Source organism: Cucurbita pepo, chromosome 16 (assembly GCF_057944985.1).
Source record: "Cucurbita pepo subsp. pepo isolate OVF chromosome 16, ASM5794498v1, whole genome shotgun sequence".
Taxonomy (NCBI): domain Eukaryota; kingdom Viridiplantae; phylum Streptophyta; class Magnoliopsida; order Cucurbitales; family Cucurbitaceae; genus Cucurbita; species Cucurbita pepo.
In genome coordinates this window covers 1,345,884-1,365,388 of record NC_141813.1, presented here as the reverse complement: position 1 = coordinate 1,365,388, position 19,505 = coordinate 1,345,884, and the positions used below count along the sequence as shown (strand labels likewise).

At 34.6% G+C, this 19,505-nt stretch overlaps 1 pseudogene; it reads right to left on the bottom strand.

Annotated features, from left to right (window-relative positions):
- Positions 1 to 395: 395 nt before the first annotated feature.
- LOC111777730 (terpene synthase 10-like) lies at positions 396 to 18,371 on the bottom strand (annotated as a pseudogene).
- Between the last annotated feature and the right edge of the window lie 1,134 nt (positions 18,372 to 19,505).

Here is a 19,505-nt window from a genome sequence, read left to right as displayed (position 1 = left end):
TCTTGTTTTAAATTAAACGTATAAGTCTATGGCTTCGTTTGAAATGTATCATTAAGTTTTCTGCATATGTTATCAAAGCGTGCATGTAATGACAAATATGATCTAAGTATGAAAATTATGGGCGTTACAAGCTACGTTTTTTACCTTGATAAACCAAAATTTTCATAAATATTTGGACCAATTTGTCATTGTGTATCTCGACAATATCGTTGTATACAATGTCATGAAGGAGGAACATAAAATACACTTATACCAAATATTTTAAAAGCTAAAGCGGAATCAGTGGTACATCATAAGAAAGCACAAAAATATATCACTTCCTTCCATACTTAATCAAATTTGTTGTGGTACATTATAAGAAAGCACAAACGTATATCACTTCCTTCCATACTTAATCAAATTTGTTGCATGGAAATGGGTCGAATAAATAGAGACATTATACCATTAGTTATTTCTTGGCACCCTGTGCCATGTCCATCTCCATATTGATACATGCATTGACCTATTCTAGCAAGATTTTTAACTATCTCGATGAACACACGAGGAAATATTGAATTCTCGACCTCAATCATATTTAACTCTTTCCATGTCTCACCAATCAAACTCATTATATGTTCACGAGCATTGTTCTCTGAAGCTCCTGTATCATTCATATAACATTGTATTGATTTTGGAACATCGCCTTTCTCTAATTCAACCTGAATAAAATGTCCATCCAGAAATCATATTAATAAATAAATGTTCCAAAATGTTAAATGGAATAATCTATATGGAATTTCATTAACTCGAAGATGCTTATCTACTCATATACATAGGTTTTAATTACTTTAATAAAATATTTGCTTTTAATAACGATAACATGATTTATTGTTCACATACAGTTGATGTTCCAAGATCATCAACAAGTCGCAAAATTATGGAAGGACATCAAACTATATCAATATTTTTTTCCAAGCTCTCCATGTTTTGGAGCATTGGAGATGTCATAATATATGCATGAACTAATGCAATTGGTCCTCTTGAAATCCATGCATTGTTTAGATACTCTTCTAATGTTGGTTTATAACCAGTATGATACCACTTAGCTTCCAACATGTAAGATTTGCACAAATCTACCCACTGTAAAATTAAATTTGTTATAAAGTAAATTAAATAATAATATTCAAAGTTAAGAAAATTCATCATAATCAAATTCTTACCGTTTTCTTTAAGGTATTGGATCACATTAGTTCTTTTGTCTCTTAGCACTCAAAAGCCATCTCATTTATAGAATTGTGGAGACCAAGAAAACATATTTTCATAAAGTAAGGTAGCTGGTCTAGTACCTCAACATTCCACCTAAAATTATAATTTATAAGAGGGTTAAATATATATACATTGAATCTCCAACCATTTTGAGGCTCATTTATTATATATTTTAATAATATTTTATTTAATTGTTTAAATTTTACTTTTTATTAAAGTTGATGAACTAAATTGTTACTTTCATTAAATCATTTAGTAAACGAAAAATATATTTATCGATTGCTAACCTCTCTACAGCTTCGGTAAAGAGCTCGAGTTCATCTAATGTGCCATATACATCATAAATGTCATCTATTGTCGTTATTATTGCAGCAACTTTTGTGGTCATTCTTCTAAAATATGAGAGTTGAGGTTCAAATCCAACACCCACCAACCAAAAGAAACTTTCCATCAATCTATCTCTTGCAAAGCTCACCTTCTTCTCCACCACCTAATTAGCATATACAAGAATGTATGTTAAGTTAGCAAAAGTATTAAATTTACACCCACCTATCTATATAAAATATCTTTCTTCTTATTAAAAATAAAAAAGTATTCTATTTTTTAAAGAAAAAGAAAACTTTCAAGTAAATGGGTGACTAACAAAGTTTCTAGAATAACTCACCACAAACAATTATTTTTAATGCTCTAAATATATTTATAATATTCATATCATATCTTGATGCATATTTCAGATCTTCTTGGTAGAGAGATTGAACTCGATTGAAATCTATTTTAGCAATTTCGAAAAGAATAGGGTTCATATCCACTTTTCTCTCATAGATATCAATGAACCATCTTGTATCCAATCTTGATATTCGCCAATGTAAGGAAAGCTCCAACGCATGTCGAATAATAGAGGCTTCATATTCATCCTTACAGGATGTTATGTATTTTTTTTCAAATAGTTAATTGTAAAATGTTTTGCTGCCTCTAAAATGTTCTCACCTTCTATACCTAAGAAAGAAGCTTCATACAATGATAACATTCCATTTAAATCCTTCCCTATGCTAAAGTTCTTCGTCTCATCCTTATAATACAAAAAGTTAAATTAATATATATGCATGGTCTAATCTGACATGACTATAATATTAAACTTTGACATTTTCACATATTTGTAGATTTGACATATTCACTGTTCCATTACACCGTTTTAACATTAATGAAATAATTCAAAAACAAATAGAATAAATTGAAGTGAAATAAAATCAAATTCATTTAAAACGTAAGAAATATATATTAATTGATGATACTTTTATTAGAAAGAAATATTAAGGGACCCAAAAAGTTTATACCTTGTGAAACATTGAAACCATGTTGTCTTAAAAGTCTGAATTTAAGTGATGTTGCATACAAATTATTCTTCTCTGAATCATCACTTTCATGGCTCTTCTGGTGTGTTCTTTTCAACACATTTTTAATTTCATTCTCAAAATGGTATGAGATTCCAAGTCGTTGTATAGTATTAACCAACTCGAGTTGCTTTAGAGGATCATCTATTATTTGGTTTATCATCACATCTACCTCTTCCTTTAGCTCATTGAAGCGTTCTACATATATTTCTCCTTGAACACAGCATACACATCCACAAGTAATTGATAACTCTTTTTAACGGTAAATGGAAACAAACAAAGTAAATAACAAATTTAAAGATTTATATCATTCATACCTTAAATTTACTGTTTAATGATTGAATATACTCATGTTTCCAAATAGAAGGCTTGTAATTTCCCGACCATCCTACAATGGTTTGATTTGATACTCTTGGCAGCGCTATTTACTTTATGGGTAGGACAGATAAATGAAGAATTTTGATAAAAATAGACTTGTTTGATGAAAGGGTTCATCATAAAAGAAGTGAGAAATTAGTGATGAAGTGAAGGAAGACTTTGTTGTTGATTTAATTCTTATGAGAGGTGCCTAATATATATATATAGTTGATCCAAACCTGGCTTCATTGTCTAATGTATTTCTTTTTTTAATTTATTAAATTTGTAAATGGTTTAAAAAATACCTGAGAGATTTGAAGGCAACCCATTGCTTGTCCTCACATCTTTTCCCCAAGGACAATTTTCCACCACACATAGGTCCTCTCCTCCTGCAAGTAGAAAATTGGCTTCTAGAAGAGTTTTATACGGTTAAAATATTTTAAAACAATTTGCACTGATTAACAGAGTTTCTGTTTAATTCTTTACGGATACTCTAATTAGGATATCATGGAATACTGTAAATATAGTCTAATCTCCACAAATGAGTATCAGGGTCGTACAACTCATACGCTAAATCTAGATGAAGAGCATGAAAAACAAGAGAGAAGAAATTAACAAAGAAATTACCGTCGAAACAAGATATCCGACGTGACAGTGTGATTGACATCATTGACCAATCACTTAAAACTTTGTAGGAGTAAGAGTTTTCCATCACTTTTAAATAGAAATAAAATTATTTATACATCATTTTTATTATAAAAATAAAAACAAAAAAGGGTTACTCATGTTATTTTTATTAATATATTATTATATTTAAAAATAAATAAAAAATAAAAAAAGAATTTGAAATTTTTTTAATATTTACTTTAAAATAAAACAAAATAATTTGTTTTTGGTCCACCCTTCGGAGTGCAATGATTGTTTCAACTATAAATATAAAAATACAGCTCTACCTTCTATTCTTCTTTCAACCATAAATATATTTCATGAGTTTAAGCTAGGGAGGCTTGATGCATATTTGTGTATCATGTGTATCGAGATATTTTTTGTTATGATAAATACAAAAATGTACATGGCAACTTATGATATTTATGTTTGTCATTATGCAGGATCTTTCCCTCATGGTGTACGACGTAGTCTGTTAACAAGTGCTAGCTCAACAAGCTAGGCCTAAGGGGTGTGCGAGACTACATTGTGGGCTCATGTTTATATCGCGTGGATTCTATGTAGAGAAGTGCTACACATCTAACCTTTCCTGGAAAGTGGTCCAAGGTCATGCCATGATGTTTTTCAATGATAGGTCCCACCATGTAGTCTGTGTTTACATTTTTTGACCCAATAGTGAGATTACTTAATGACTATTTCTTAAAGTACTCAAGCCATGTGCTACTTTTATTTTCAAGTAAAGGTAAGGTACCCTTGTACGGATAACAATGTCGCAATGAAAACCATGAGATTGATTTTAGGGTATTGATTTATTTTTTCCTATTTATTTCTAATATTACGTTATTTGTTTCTACTTGACTGTTTTTCTTAGTGTTGTTTATAAGGTTTAACTAGAACATTTAAGTCCATAGTAGTATTTGAAAATATTTTAAATGAATGCTGTCATGTCATGCATGTGATAGTGATTTTATTGTAGCATAAAAAAGTTATAAGTTGTTCCTAATGCTTTGCTTCCACCAATTATGGAAGACTAAGATTTCTTGTTCAGTTCCTACCTAGTTAATGTAATGATCCTAGATTTCTACTACGGCTATCCTAAGCTGGCAATTAGATGTGTATTTAATTTCCCTACACACGATCCACACGTACGAGTATGGACCACTAGTCGGTTCACACACGTCTTGGGACTCTATCTGGTTGAGCGAGCATTCTCTGGTAGCTGTTGATGTTGGACACCCGTTAAGAATAGCGACCGTCATGGCAGCAATATGGTAAACATAATTATCATTTCTCTGCCTTATAACATACGCGTTTGTACTATCATAAAAGGAGAAGGGGTATCCCCAATGCTTGAACACACAATAATGCATGAGGTCCCAACATTTTTTCATTTTCATTATCAATTAATACAACCCCCTAGTGTCTTCTTCATATCATATCATTTTGTCACATCGTTTCTCATATCGTTTGTTATATCATTTATCATATCTTTCATACGTATGTCGGAGTTGTATTTTATGCTAGCTCGTCGTTCTGCATGTCAATCATATTATATCATTCATGTCATACATATATCATATCATAATGTTTTGATGCTTTTGGACATAAAAATTCACATCACATGCAGATATCATATCATATCTTTTACCATAACAGTCACAAAACATATTCCGAGCATGTCTTCAACATATTATATCTTAACATATCATATCATAAACATATCAATTCATCAAATATAACGTTCACATATCATAACATATTCATATTATTTCATAACAGTTTGCATACACGGTTATATGACACGTGCGAAGCCACGAGCACGTGTCATCATACATGTAACGACCCGAAATTTTCTACTTAATTTAAGGTCGCTACTGTATACCTACCATAAACATTGAATGCGGAAGACTTCATTTAAATTCCATAAAACATAACCTTTAACTGAAAAACACAGCCATGGACTTACGTGTTTCGAAAACATCTTTAAAATACACAACAAAAAATCCCGAAATAAAATAAATAAGCGTTTAAGTTTAAAACATCCTATTCTATCCTAAGTCTAAGAAAATGAATACCACTATCCTATGCATGTGCCATGATCTCGAGTTGCGGTGCCGTCGTCAGCCGTACAGGAATGCCTTGCCTTAACCTGAAAAATGTAGTAGCACATGGCCTGAGTATTTAAAGAAATACTCAGTAAGTGACCCCACTATTGGGGTTAAATGCAACAATCACATGCAATAAAATGATGGGACCTATCTTTCGTTTCGTTTCATTTCGTTTCGTTTCGTTTCGTTTTTGTTTCTTTTTCGTTTCATTTTCCCTACGGTGTAATCCTAACAGGTAATCATGGACGTGTACCATATACTCTACACGCAGCCCATACGTGCGAGTATGGGCTCACCAGCTAGTTCGCACACCGCTGGACCACTGTCCCTAGCCGGTGGGCATGCTCTGGGGGCCCACCGGGACCCGTTAAAACTAGAACCGTCACGGCAGCGCTATGCAAAGCATAACGATCGTTGTCCTGCCATTGGATGTACGCGTCCGTACCCTCGTGATGGGATAGGGGTATCCCCCAAATGCATGAGCACACAATATGCATGAGGTCCCACTAGTCCTACAGTTATCATTAATGAACATAACCCCCTGTCACGTTTTCATGCTTACATGTCATTCTCATTCTCATTTCTTTACATATCATACATATTCCTAACAGGGTTATGTTTCATGCAATTTACCGTATTTCATGTCATACAATTCATGCAGCTACATTCAAATATTCATACAAACAAGCCATAATCGTTCAAGGACCACACATCGTTACATGCATTACACATCACATCAGACTAAAAGCATACATTCACGTTCACATAACTACGTACTTAAGCACCATAATCTAGCATACAATGCATCATATCATAAACAAGTCATAACGTAAACACTTCATAGTCATATCGTTCTCTAACTTACCATAGCCTTAATATTCTTATACCTATCACAGACATATCATTACGTGACGTACCTTAGTCATATCGTCACAAGAACGTACCCTAATGCTATCGTTCTATCAATCTATCACAAACCTAACCCTTTCTACCAATAACCTAACCGTATTCTTTCACCCTTCTCTCCTATCCATAGCACTTCGGTGTGTAACCTAACTCTAACGTTTCATGAACGTATCTTACTCCTATCGTTACATTTCGTTTTGTGCATCCTTCTCGTATCCTATCTCAAACATCTCCTAGAGCACATCGTACGATAATTATTATCATACAATCCACATATTATATAACATAACATAACATATAGGAAGCATATCGATCCACAGACAATTCACACATATCAATATATATGACACGTGCAGAACCACAGGGCACGTGTCAACATAAAAAAATAATCATGCCGATAGTAAGGTCACTTACCTGGCTAGCTTAAGTCGTTGTCACAAATATATCTTTAATGAAAGTTCGATTCCGTCCTTTGAAATCCGAGTCAACCTATATGAGTTCATGACATCAGTTTCAAGTTTGAACTCTATAAAATTATTTCTCTAATTTAGATTGGCCATCGTAAAATTCTGATATTTCCGATTAGACAAAATTTAAAGGAGCTCACTGCACTCTAATATTTCCTGTTTTACTGTTAAATCCTGTTCAACAAATCTTTCCTCTTGTTCTGTAATTATTTTTAAGAAGGTATTATTCAATTTCGTTAATCTATTCTTACTTCCAAATCTTCCATTTTTATTTTTGTTATTATTTTTCTTTTCAGTTAACAGTGTTCTGTATTTCTATTTCTATCTCTTTTTTTTTTTCTTATTTCCTTATCTTCTTTTCCTATAATTCATATAAAAGTACAACCTAAATCATTGCAACAATTCAGTAGATCTAAATCATTGCAACAAAGTAGATCTAAAATATAATTGGTTTTGATTTCCTAAACTCATATAGAATTCTTTTCATTTAATCTCTAATATAAAACTAAATAATTGTAACCAAATTAATATTATTTAATAAAATAAAAGGAAGATTTAATATACTGACCTCTTCAAATGACATATCTCCTCCGGTGTAGCTAGTCTGCTTAAACCTTTTGTTTTCTTTTTCTATTTGTTTATGTAGGAAGGAAGAATTCTGGGTAAATCTGCATTGTTTTTACAGAAAAGAGATTGTGATTTGTTGCCAGATTTATTTTAGGGAAGGAGTGGTGAGAGATTGAAGGAAGGAAGAGGGATCGGTTACCAAATGTTTTTCTTCTTTTAATTTTTATTTATTTATTTATTATTTTATTATTTTAACTATTTTTTTTTTAATTATTTTTACTTGTTTATTTCTTTATTTATTTTTGGGCTATTACATTATATCCCTCTAAAATAAACTTTCGTCCTCGAAAGTGTTTTAATCTTGGTATAACTCGGGTCCTTATTCTAAGAGTTCTTTGTTAAGTCTTCTAGTACAACTAAGTAAAAATTCTTAACAAGTATACCCTAATCCGTATGAGTCATAGCATTTATTTGCATGCATAAAACTTTCATAAGTCTATCACTTTGTGTTCATAAAATCTTTGATTCTTTATAAGGTGTCTTGTCATTTTTAAATCTTAATTCATACTCCAAAAGGGTCTTTTGGTCATTTACCCCCAAATCTTGGTTTAATTCTTCAACATATTCTAATGGCTTTGTAACTTTGTGTAATCCCTATACACCATGATATAAGGCTCCTCATCAAATTTCATGTCATTTAGAGGTCACTTTGGTCATAAACTAGTGGTACGTAATTATAGGGGCACTTTAGTCATTTTACACCTACACTTGGTTTAGCCCGTTATCATAACCTAATAGTCACCAAATTTCGTACATAACCTTATCATGTCATATTGAGTCTTCTTCTAAAATTTCATGGACAACATAATTTATCTAAGGTTTGTGGCTCTTCATTGAAATAAATGTTATGTGTACAATCAGGTTGGAAAACTTACATAGTTCCTCACTTCTTTTTTTTTTTTTTTTTTTTACTATGATTCCATCTACTAGATCAATAGTTTTACTAGTTTCGGGTTTACATTGTTCTCCAAATCCAATTTTCTACACTTAGCTAAAGGTTCACTAATTGACCTGTTTGTCCATGAGTTCTCAAAATCTCATTTTTAAATATCCAAAATGGCATTTTCTTTTGATCCAAATTTTTTTTTTCTCTCTCTCCCTATCATTAAAGAAAGAAAAATTCCGGGTTAGAAACATTCTCGAGAATTTCTCTTAAGATTTGAACCCATAGCTGATGGTAGAACTAGGATAGATATTTTCTGTTTCCTACTCACACGCGCTCATATCTTTGCTTCTCGATCTATCTCTAATTTTAATCTTCCTCACCAATAAGATATTACGGTGCTAGTGTAGACCGAAATTTCGTTACAGTCCAATACTGACCGGTAATAGATACCGGGGCTTTGCAATATTTGACTGATCACAATTCTGTATAGTCCATTTACTATAGGAGTTCCCTAGGAATTCATTAGAGGAATGTTTCCAATTAAAATTGTTCGTTCTCTATATTTTTAATAATTAAAAAGAAAGAAAGAATTGTTTTCCTTTCCTCATTATTGTTGGTGTCCACTTGATTTGGTTCATCATTAATGTCTCATCTTTGTAGATGAATTCCATATACAAATTTGCCTATTTTCCCATACAAAATCAAGAAATTGGTAATACTTCTTCTCTCTTGGCTACCTACCCCAATTCTAGTAAATTTTTGGAGTCAAAATCATGACATGAAACTAGTAAGAACTCCACCCTGTTCCAATGCAAATAGAATGCACTAGTAAATCACATGGATCTAGGAACGACTTCCTGTATTTGATTTGTGGTCAAGCTAGAGTTTGAGGATTTGGTAACTTCCATAGGAAACATTGTCAAATAGGCTTCTCTTGGTATACCTTATCTACTACAGTCCAAAACTAATGTTCCTATAACCATAATGGAAAGACATCACAACCCTTTCAATGCCTTTGTAATACCAAGAATGGGCTTAACAAAATTCTCTTATAAAAATTGGTATTGTATAAGCATGGTGGATATCCTCAGATGCCATAAAACTTGGGATACTTGAAAATCAAACTTAAAATGATAGTCTTGAAACTTTAACTATAGTAATACCTTTTAACTAGGTTGACATTGCTAGGAAAAATTGTTCGGTAATTTCCTACAACAATTTGTTTATGTTGAGCTTCCTGAGTGCATTCGTATACCCTAAGAAGAATTACCACAAAACTTCTAGTTGATTTAGAGACAATGTCCCACTCTAATCCTCGTGTATCCCCCACCCAAGTTCATTTTAAATCATGGTTTCTTAAATTTAAGGTACCTTTGACAATCTCATACCGTATTCCCTCTCCATACACCTCTAAAATTTTGACTATGATCATAATGCCTCGTCCAAACTGTGGCTCGATACTTTTAAATCACCTCACAACTTCTCTAATTGGTTGTATTATTAAGGCATGAAAGTGTTCTATATCTCAATGCTTCCAAAGCTCAGCTTCCATTAAAGGCACTTATGTCATTCACCAATCAATTTAAGTATACATGTTTTAAACTTTTATGGTCTTAACTCAATTTTTTTTTTTTAATTTTTACTGATACTTTTAATTTCATTTTTACATACTTCAAAGTTATAAAAAAAAATTTCACGCACTACCACTTTTAGTATCTATAGTGTACTATAAGATATTGCCGTCTATCAAGCTTTTCTTAGGTCATTTTATTTCATCTGACACTGCTTACTCTTCAGTATACATTGGTACATTCCTCCCATCTCTATGAATTTCGGGTCGTTACAATACAGCACACAATTATAACCGAACGACGGTAGGACCAAGCCACTTACTTGGTTGGCCTTGGCCGAAGCTACTATGACCTCTTGACGTTAGCTTAACACTGCTCTCTGAGTTTTAATTCTGCCTAAAGATTCCATCAATCATAAATAAAAATTCGACTATGGGGATTGGCTCACCTACCTTTGCATAAAATAGTTTAAACTTTTAAACTTACTCCTACTCAATTAAACTAGCTAAGCCTAATTTTGCATATAATAATTTAAACTATTCCTAGTAATTTAAACCAGCTAAAAGGTAGTCGTACTAACCGTAAATGTTTTCGAAGAATTGAAACTAGAAGGAATGTATGAGCTTATCAGACCCAAGTCGGATCAGTCAAAATGTTGACCTTGAACTGTCAAAAAGTGTATTCTCCGACTAGTTCGAACCGTTCAAGTGAGATGCAACCCCACTTCTCCTTTAAGCAATATGGTACAATCCTTTTTACCGTGGAGGTCAACTCTCCACCTCTTTTTTTTTTTTCCTTCAAAATTTTGGATTATTACCGTCAAGAAAAATGAAATATAATTACATGTTCTTCCCAACTCTCAACTCTCCATGTCTTAAAGAACATTGCCAATGGTTCATTTTTAAGTGTCATTTTTCAACTTATCACCAATCCAATAATCTCAACCATGGTTTATCGACCAAATAATAAAGACATAACATTATATTTCAAAGTTGTTTTTCCAATATATTTTTGTGGTTTATGGAGCATAAAAAAAGTTACAAGATTTATTGTCTAGGTCATAGATTGTCAACGAGTGGCAAAGAGTGGAAGAACAATGAATTATATCACATGTTCTTCCAATCTCTCCATGTCTTGGAGCATTGTGAATGGTTCATTTTTAGCCTCATTTTTCATCTTATCACCGATCTAATAATCTCAACTATATTTTCTCCACAAAAAAAGTTAATACCAGACATTATATTTCAAGCGAGTCCATAGCTTGTCCTCTCTTACACAACTCATTCCATATTTCTACAACACATTTTTTCAATTTAGTTGTGTGGTTTACGCAGCATAAAAAAGAGATTTTATGCTAAGTTGTTGCTAATGCTTTGTATCTATGGATGATAACAATATCCTAGATCGTAATCAAGTCACAAAATTGTTGAAGAACAACCAATTATATCACCATGTTCTTCCAAGCTCTCTATGTCTTGGAGTATTGTGAACGGTTCATATTTGACCTCATTTTCCATTTATCACCAACCAAATAATCTCAACCATAGTTTGTCGACCAAATATTTAAGACAGAGACATTATATTTCATGCCAACCAATAACTTGTCTTCTCCATCACGACCTGAATGTTGAGACTATGAAACTAGGATTGAGACAAAAAAGACGAAAGTGGAAACAAATTAAAATAAAACTACAATAAAATAAAATTTGAAAATAAAAATAAGAAATACAGTGAAATTAAAATCAAATTAAGACAAGCAACCCCACATTTATTACAAATTAATAAAATGGGTTGGAATACAATTACAAAATAAATTCAAAAGACTCAAAATATCAATAGGATGCTCCGGAACAACTTCCTTTATGACTGCACAACTCTTGAACGTTTCTCCACCTCGTATGTAAATATACTTAATAAGCAATCTACTTGTATGCTCTCATTGTCTTCTTGACCTAAAAAAGATCACCGATTTTACACTAGGCTCTAGGTGTATTGCTTTTACTGTGCACAGACTTAGGTAGCTAACTTAGTCTATATAGCAGTAACTATTATTTGAAGTTTAGGAACTATTAAAAAAAAAAAAAAAAAAAAAAAAAAAAAAAAAAAAAACGTCTCATAGCCAAGTGGGGACAGCATGGTGAGTGCTAGGCTGCTCGTCATCTATGGGAGCTTAATGGCAAACCCGTCTCATAGCTATGTAGTCCCCCAAGGTTGGGGACACTACCCTCTATACGTACCAGCTCCACTGATTAATGTTGAACGCCCTCCCACAAGAAGAATCCACTATGTAGAATAACTATTGACTACCCCCTTGATTAATGCTCCCTAGTAGGATAGATTCACCGTGCAAGATAATCTAACAAATTATCAAGTCACACATCCTTAACCAACCTTACGCCTAGCTCAACGGTACAATACCAAAGTGGAAAATAAAGAGGAAGATGTGCATACATTGTACCGGTACTATCGAATAGGAGGCTACCTTTGTTTTCTAGGGTTGTTGTGGTGATTTTTAGGTCTTTAGGATTGTTTGGCAGTCTTAACATGGATTCACGTCTCTAGTTTTTTCAGTTTCGACTCCCTGAGTCTATATCGGTTAGGAGTACTAGGGGCCTCACCCTTTGAGTGTCTCTCATCATTCTATTTTGCTCGATCTACTAGAGGTGTTTCATCCTAGGTCGCAGTCTAACCAATTTCCTGGAATGCATTACAGCCCCAATGGATACCCCCACATAATCTTGACTAGAGGAATCTCCTTGTTATGCAACTGCTTAACTTCACGTGCTATAAACGTACGTGAATATCTTCTTAAGACATATCCTCTTTTAGTGGAAATGCCTCATGCTATGTGATGTGTGTAGGGTTCAGAATATACTTTCGCAACATAGAGACTTGGAACACATTATGCACAGTGACGAGGGTGGGTGACAGTGCTAGTTTGTACACAACAAGCCCTATCCTCTCGAGGATCTCAAAGGGACCAATGAACCTCAAACTTAGCTTATCCTTCTTCTCAAACCTTAACACTTTTCTCATTGGTGCCATCTTTAAGAAGACGTGTCCACCCACAACAAATTAAGTTCCTTCTTACGAGAATCTGTATAACTCTTTTGTCAGTTTTGTGTAGTAATATTGCCTACTTGATCATCTACACTGCTGCATTATTAACCTGAACTAATCGGGTGCCATAAGCTTGCATATCCACCTCTTTCCAGAATATCGAAGTCTGACACCTTCAACCATGCTAGCTTTAAATGGTGCCATATAGAAAATTGCTTGGTAGCAAATATTATAAGTGAACTCCATATAGGGTAGATGTTCGTCTCAGTAACCTGTGAGATCCATTACACAAGCAATGAGCATGTCTTACAAGTCCTGATTTAACCTTCCAAGTCCTAGATATAGTCTTTGGGACTCTCAGTTAAGAAGTCGACCTTAACCTTTTGTACACTGACCAAATGACCAATTCTAGCGTAAACCTTATCAATTTGTTCAGCACAAGGTTATCCTTTCCGACCGTCCTCTAACACTATTTCGATGCAAGGAAGGCAACCTATTTCTTGAGGCGGGCTACCATGGGGTGGTACTTCATTAGGTAGCCACCTTTTGACTCGAACTACATCTCTAGCCCTTCCTCAATTTCAAGTATCTCTAGAGTGCTTTTTTTACTTAAGTGTACCATGCCTCTCAGCACATACGTGGCATAGTAAATACCATGGCAGTTCAAATATTGAAAGACTATCTCTATAGTCTGCAACTACACTTCAATTGCACCTGTTATTCCTTAACTTGATACCATGTGAATAAGGAAGGTAATTTCCAATAACAAAAACTCATCACTATACAACTGGTGCGCTCTTAAAATCATCCCAACTGGTATGCTATACTTTTGTCTTTGTGTACGCTAGTTAATCATTAGAGGAAACAAGATTTTTCGTATCTAGATAACCTTATGAACGCTCAATTCATTTGATTCTTAAACTTTGTAGGGCATCGATGAGGTCATAAAACGTAACAAAAATTTCTTAATACTTATACCGGCTCTCGAAAGCAGACTTCAGTATGCCTTCTCTCTAACCCTCATCTAAAGGCAACCTAACCATGCCAAAACCCTTATGATCCTATTGTATCACCAAAAATTGCCTCATAGTTCCTTCTCACGCTGCCAACTCAGGCCCCCTCATCATAGAGTGATGCCCTATTATATATATGTTGCTTTAGCATTGACACTCATCTGAGTTAAGTACAAACCATTTAGGAGAAGATAAGCTTTGCATAAGTCCTATGCATTTACTTAAAGTTAATCTAATCATATCTTATCTATTAGTAATATTCCATCATATGCTCTTTAAGCACGTAGACCTCTCAAGTTCTTGCATGGGATCCTAAAGAACTTATTGTGAACTCTGGAAATGCTTCTTCTAGTTATATGTTTTCCCCTGGGACAAAATATTTCTTCTACTAACCTTACATATATATATATATTTTTTTTTTTTTTGAGCTTGCTTCAAAAGTATGCTAATCACAGGAGTCCTTCTCTTCATAATCTAGCTAAACTATTTGAGGATTCTTCCTACCAACATTGTTTTCTCAATGAAGATGTGGTCATATATTGGCCATTCTTCTGGTGCCCTCGACTCCATGGTTTAATAGGTCTACATTAGTAGTTCCACATCCTTAATTCCACATCCTTAACTTCACGAGCATACTTTTCCTGTCAAACTGTTTCCACTTGGACAATCTTTAATCAGTAATATCCACCCCGAAACTCATAAATGGCATAACACGCACACACTCCTAGAAGTCCATAAATTTGAACTTAACTTTTGAACCGTCCAACCAAAACCTTGAAGCCATGTCCTCCATAACTCCTATCTCAAATTTGGTGAATCTTATTTTTTAACATGCTAACGTATGTAAAACTCACTCGGAGTAATGGTCGGCTCGTGGGGTGCTTAATTCCTTTGGTGATCACTATTGCCTGTGTGAACTATACTGTTTGGGTCTATTACGTGATCGTACAGAGATTTACTTGGACTCTAGTGTTATGGTCACAGAAAGCTTGGTTATGGGAAACTAATCGGGTACTGAGCCTTAATGTATGTCATGCCCAAATTCATGGGTTGGATATTTTGCACTCTGCTAGTCTTTTCTCTATCTTCCTATGGTAAGTCTACTCTCTCGTGGCCCATTTTGGTCACATCACCTTACCAAAACACTATAACCCGGATCCAACATCGACCTATAAGGTTAACGTTCACTCTTCAATGTCAAAGGTTACTATCATAACTACAACAAAACCTAAAACATACAGATAATTTATATAGTTTTACAACATATCATATAATACTAAAAAGGGTTATACTACATAACTTGTTGTGGGTGTCGTCGAGTTTAGTCACAGAGTTGTACGACTCTTTATCATAAGAAAAATCTATGAAACCTAAAATTCAACTTCTCTGATACCGATCTATCACAACATGAATTTCAAGGCTTTGAAACCTAGATCAAGACTAGAAAGATGAAAGAAAAAACAAGGTATAATAAAATAAAATAAAATAAAAATGCAGTAACATTAAAATCTAACTAAGACACACAACACGAGACTAAAATACAAAATTAAAATCCAATTTTATACGGGTGGGGACAACATGGTGAGTGTTAGTCTGCTCGTATAAGGGTGAGGACAACATGATGAGTGCTAGCATACTTGTCATCCATGGAACGTTAGCTAGCAAACCCATCCCACAGACCGTGGCTAGAGGTGCTACCCTTGTATGTGCCTACTTCATTGGCTACCCGCATGATGACTACCCGCATGATGACTACCCTCCCATACAATGGATCCTCCATGTAGGGTAACCGCTTACTTCTCGTGCAAGGTAACTACAAGACTTATCTACCATTCAAGGTAATCCAACAAACAAATGAATCACACATCCCTAAATGTCCTCACACCTAGGTCAACGATACTGTACTGGAGTGAGAAGGGAAATGGAAGTTTTTAGACACTCTACTAGTTGTTATCAAATTAGAAAGAGCTACTTTTATCATTCTTGGATGCTTGGAGGTTTGCTAGGTTTTTAGGTGTACCACCGGCTCACCGACAACGCAATTTACAGGAGTTACCATTGACTTAGAAAACAAACTCCGACAACCAATCATAATTTTGCAAAAGATTTCCATAAAAAATGTTCATAAACATCAAGTAAAACATTCAAAACCAGTTCTATTTAAAGCATTATTAACCCACTTAAATTTTAAACAACTAAAACATAATTACATAAACATACCCAGACATGGATTTCCAATAGTCTCTAACCCGCTGGTCTCGACCTTCGTTGGCCTACATCATCTAAATCTGAAAAGAAAAGTTAAAATAATTTTGATGAATAATTAATTATCCAGTCAGTAGCTAACTTATCTTTCATAAGTTATAACTAATCTTTTAGGTTGTTTTTTAAGTTTTATTCGCAATTGACACCTAGTTTCTCTTTCTAGGGCCACCTGTTCGTTAATGAGGTATCTCAGTTACCTCAAGCTTAGGTTACTAACTCTCTCTATATGCTTATCTAGAATTTTGGACTCGTATGTAAGACTCGCTCTCGGTCAAATACGACCCATCTACTAATTTCTCTGGCGGCCTGTATAACTCATATACCAACGGTCAGGAGTACTCATTCTCTCTATAACTAATCTTTTCAGTAACTCGCTCTCGTTACTAACATCTCATGCTTATCTCTAATGCGGAAACATAACTCTTAAAAGAAAACATCATCTTTAATATAAATGTCGCAAACATTTAAAACAATCTCTTCTCTAGAAAACACAATCATGATCTTACATGTTCAAATACGAAATTTGAAGAAAAAAAAAACAAATACAAAATAATTTTAAAAAATAAAATGCAAAACAACCTATTCTAACCTAAGACTAGGAATTTAAATATGAGTATACCCTATGCACGTGCCACATTCTCTACTCACGATGTCCCCATCGTCCATACAAGTGCGCCATGCCTTTACCTAAAAAATAATGTGGCACACAGCCTGAGTATTTCGAAAACTACTCAGTAAGTGGCTCCAATATAGGAGGTCATGCAAATGCAAACACATGCAATCATGGTTTATGAACCTATCTCTAGCTCATCTAGGGGTGGCCTCAAATCCCGAACAAATTGGATGTGTAGTACTTTCCTACCCACGACCCACACGTGCGAGTGTGAATCCCAATCCCTAGGGTGCTTGCACACCCCATGGACCCTTTGGCCAAGCTAATCTGTAGTGACGACTGGAGGTCAGCGGAACCCCATAGTGTCATGCTCCCCACGAACACCCTTCTCGTCATACTGTGCGCTTTCGTGCTCATTATCATACTGTGCACGTCCGCACTTATCATCTCTAGGGGAAGTAGCCATATACTTATGAACATTAATATCATTTTCATTCTCTTAGGGTCGTGTCATATATCGATCTAACGACATTACAATATGGCACTCATCATCATATAGCATGCTCAATATGGAAAACATCATCATATTAAGGTAAACGTCATGCAATCATCATACTCATCATATTACCATAAAGTGCATCAAGCATATCAAGTACGTCATTCATCGAAATACACATACTACGCACATCATCAAGCATCATAACTCATATGTCATCATATACTAGTATACAACATCATACGATACAACTCATACATAATCGTAACTCACACATCATCATATACTACTATACGGCATCATACGATACAACTCATACATCATCATAACTCATACAATTTTTAGTCTATCCTATAGTAAGGCCACTTACTTGGTTGGCCTTGGCCGAAGTACTCCCTAATTAGCTAAACGTAAGCTCTCATTCCTTGAGAGCTGCTTCAAACGTTGCTGGGGTATGTTTCGTATCACACCGTTTGTCACCTTTCACTAGTATTTCACAATTAAGTTAACATTTATTAATAAATGTGAAATACAACCCCAAAATGACCTCAATTACCTTAATCGCGATTGAAAATAGGTTCGGATGGGTCAAAACAGTAGAAACCAGGCCAAAAATTAAAATTCGAGCCGAATAGCCATCACCCGCCGCCGTCAGCTGCTGTTCAAGTCGAAGGGCTGCTTGCGCTGCAGCTCGACACATGGAAGCAGAAGGCGAGCCACGTCGTGCAGCAGCGTCGGGTCAGGCGCATGTTGACGAGTGGTTCAGGTCGTGTCTGCAGGCTGTCTTAGTGGGCTTCAGTTTGCAGGTTGGGCCGCGGATGAGTTTGAGCTGCAGGCCGGATTAGTTTTGGGCCGAGTGCACTTGGGCCTCGAGTCTCCAAAGGTAGGCGCTGGTCGCGGGTTACGAGCTAGACTACCATTTTGTTATGGATTTGGGCCACTGCAGGTGGGCTGGACCATGACATGTGGCCTTTGCCTGATGATAAGGTTCATGTGGTGGAGAGTATGGAGTAGTAGTGACCACGTCTTCATTTTGTTGTAAAATTTTATGGATCATTGATTGGAGATAATAGCAATACACGTTTTTCTCCTTCTAATTATTTCAAACGATGTTGCATTTCAAAATGAGAAAAATTAATGTTATAAAGCAATTGAGAGAGATATGTTTGCTCACAATAATGGGTCTTCTCCATCTTCTTCTTTCCTCCATCTCTACTCTTACCTCCTCACGAAATCTTTTTTCTACAAAAGTTTATAATAATTTAGTTGTTCGGCCGTCTGCAAATTACCAACCTCCCATCTAGTGCACCTTAGTTCAAAATGTGAACATTAAATGTATAAAAGAAATTGAGAGCTATGGTTGCTCACAATATGACAACTTTTACATGTTTTTCCAAATAATTAAGCGACCCACGGGTAGATGCAAAAATTTCTAGTAATTCTGTTCTTTTGTGGTTTGCAAATTACAAACCTCCTATTAGAAGCATGAGTTTGTTGAATCACTAACTAAGTGAATATGAATATGTTTTCTTAAATTATTTTTCATCTATTTACCCACGTAGAGATAAGCCAAAAAGAAGAGTGAAAATGATGTACAAATAAAAAAAAAATTATTATTTGATGGAGATAGTTTGAGACAATTGGAGCTAGTGGACGAACTAGAAAGGCTAGGACCATCACATCGCTTCAAAATAGAAATAAATCATATGTTGGAGAATATAAATGAAAAGTTCCCGAGTGGAACAACAAATTATATGACACCTCTCTTCATTTTAGAATTTTAAGGCAACATGGCTATTATATCGGGAAGGTCACCCATTTGTTTTTCATTGTT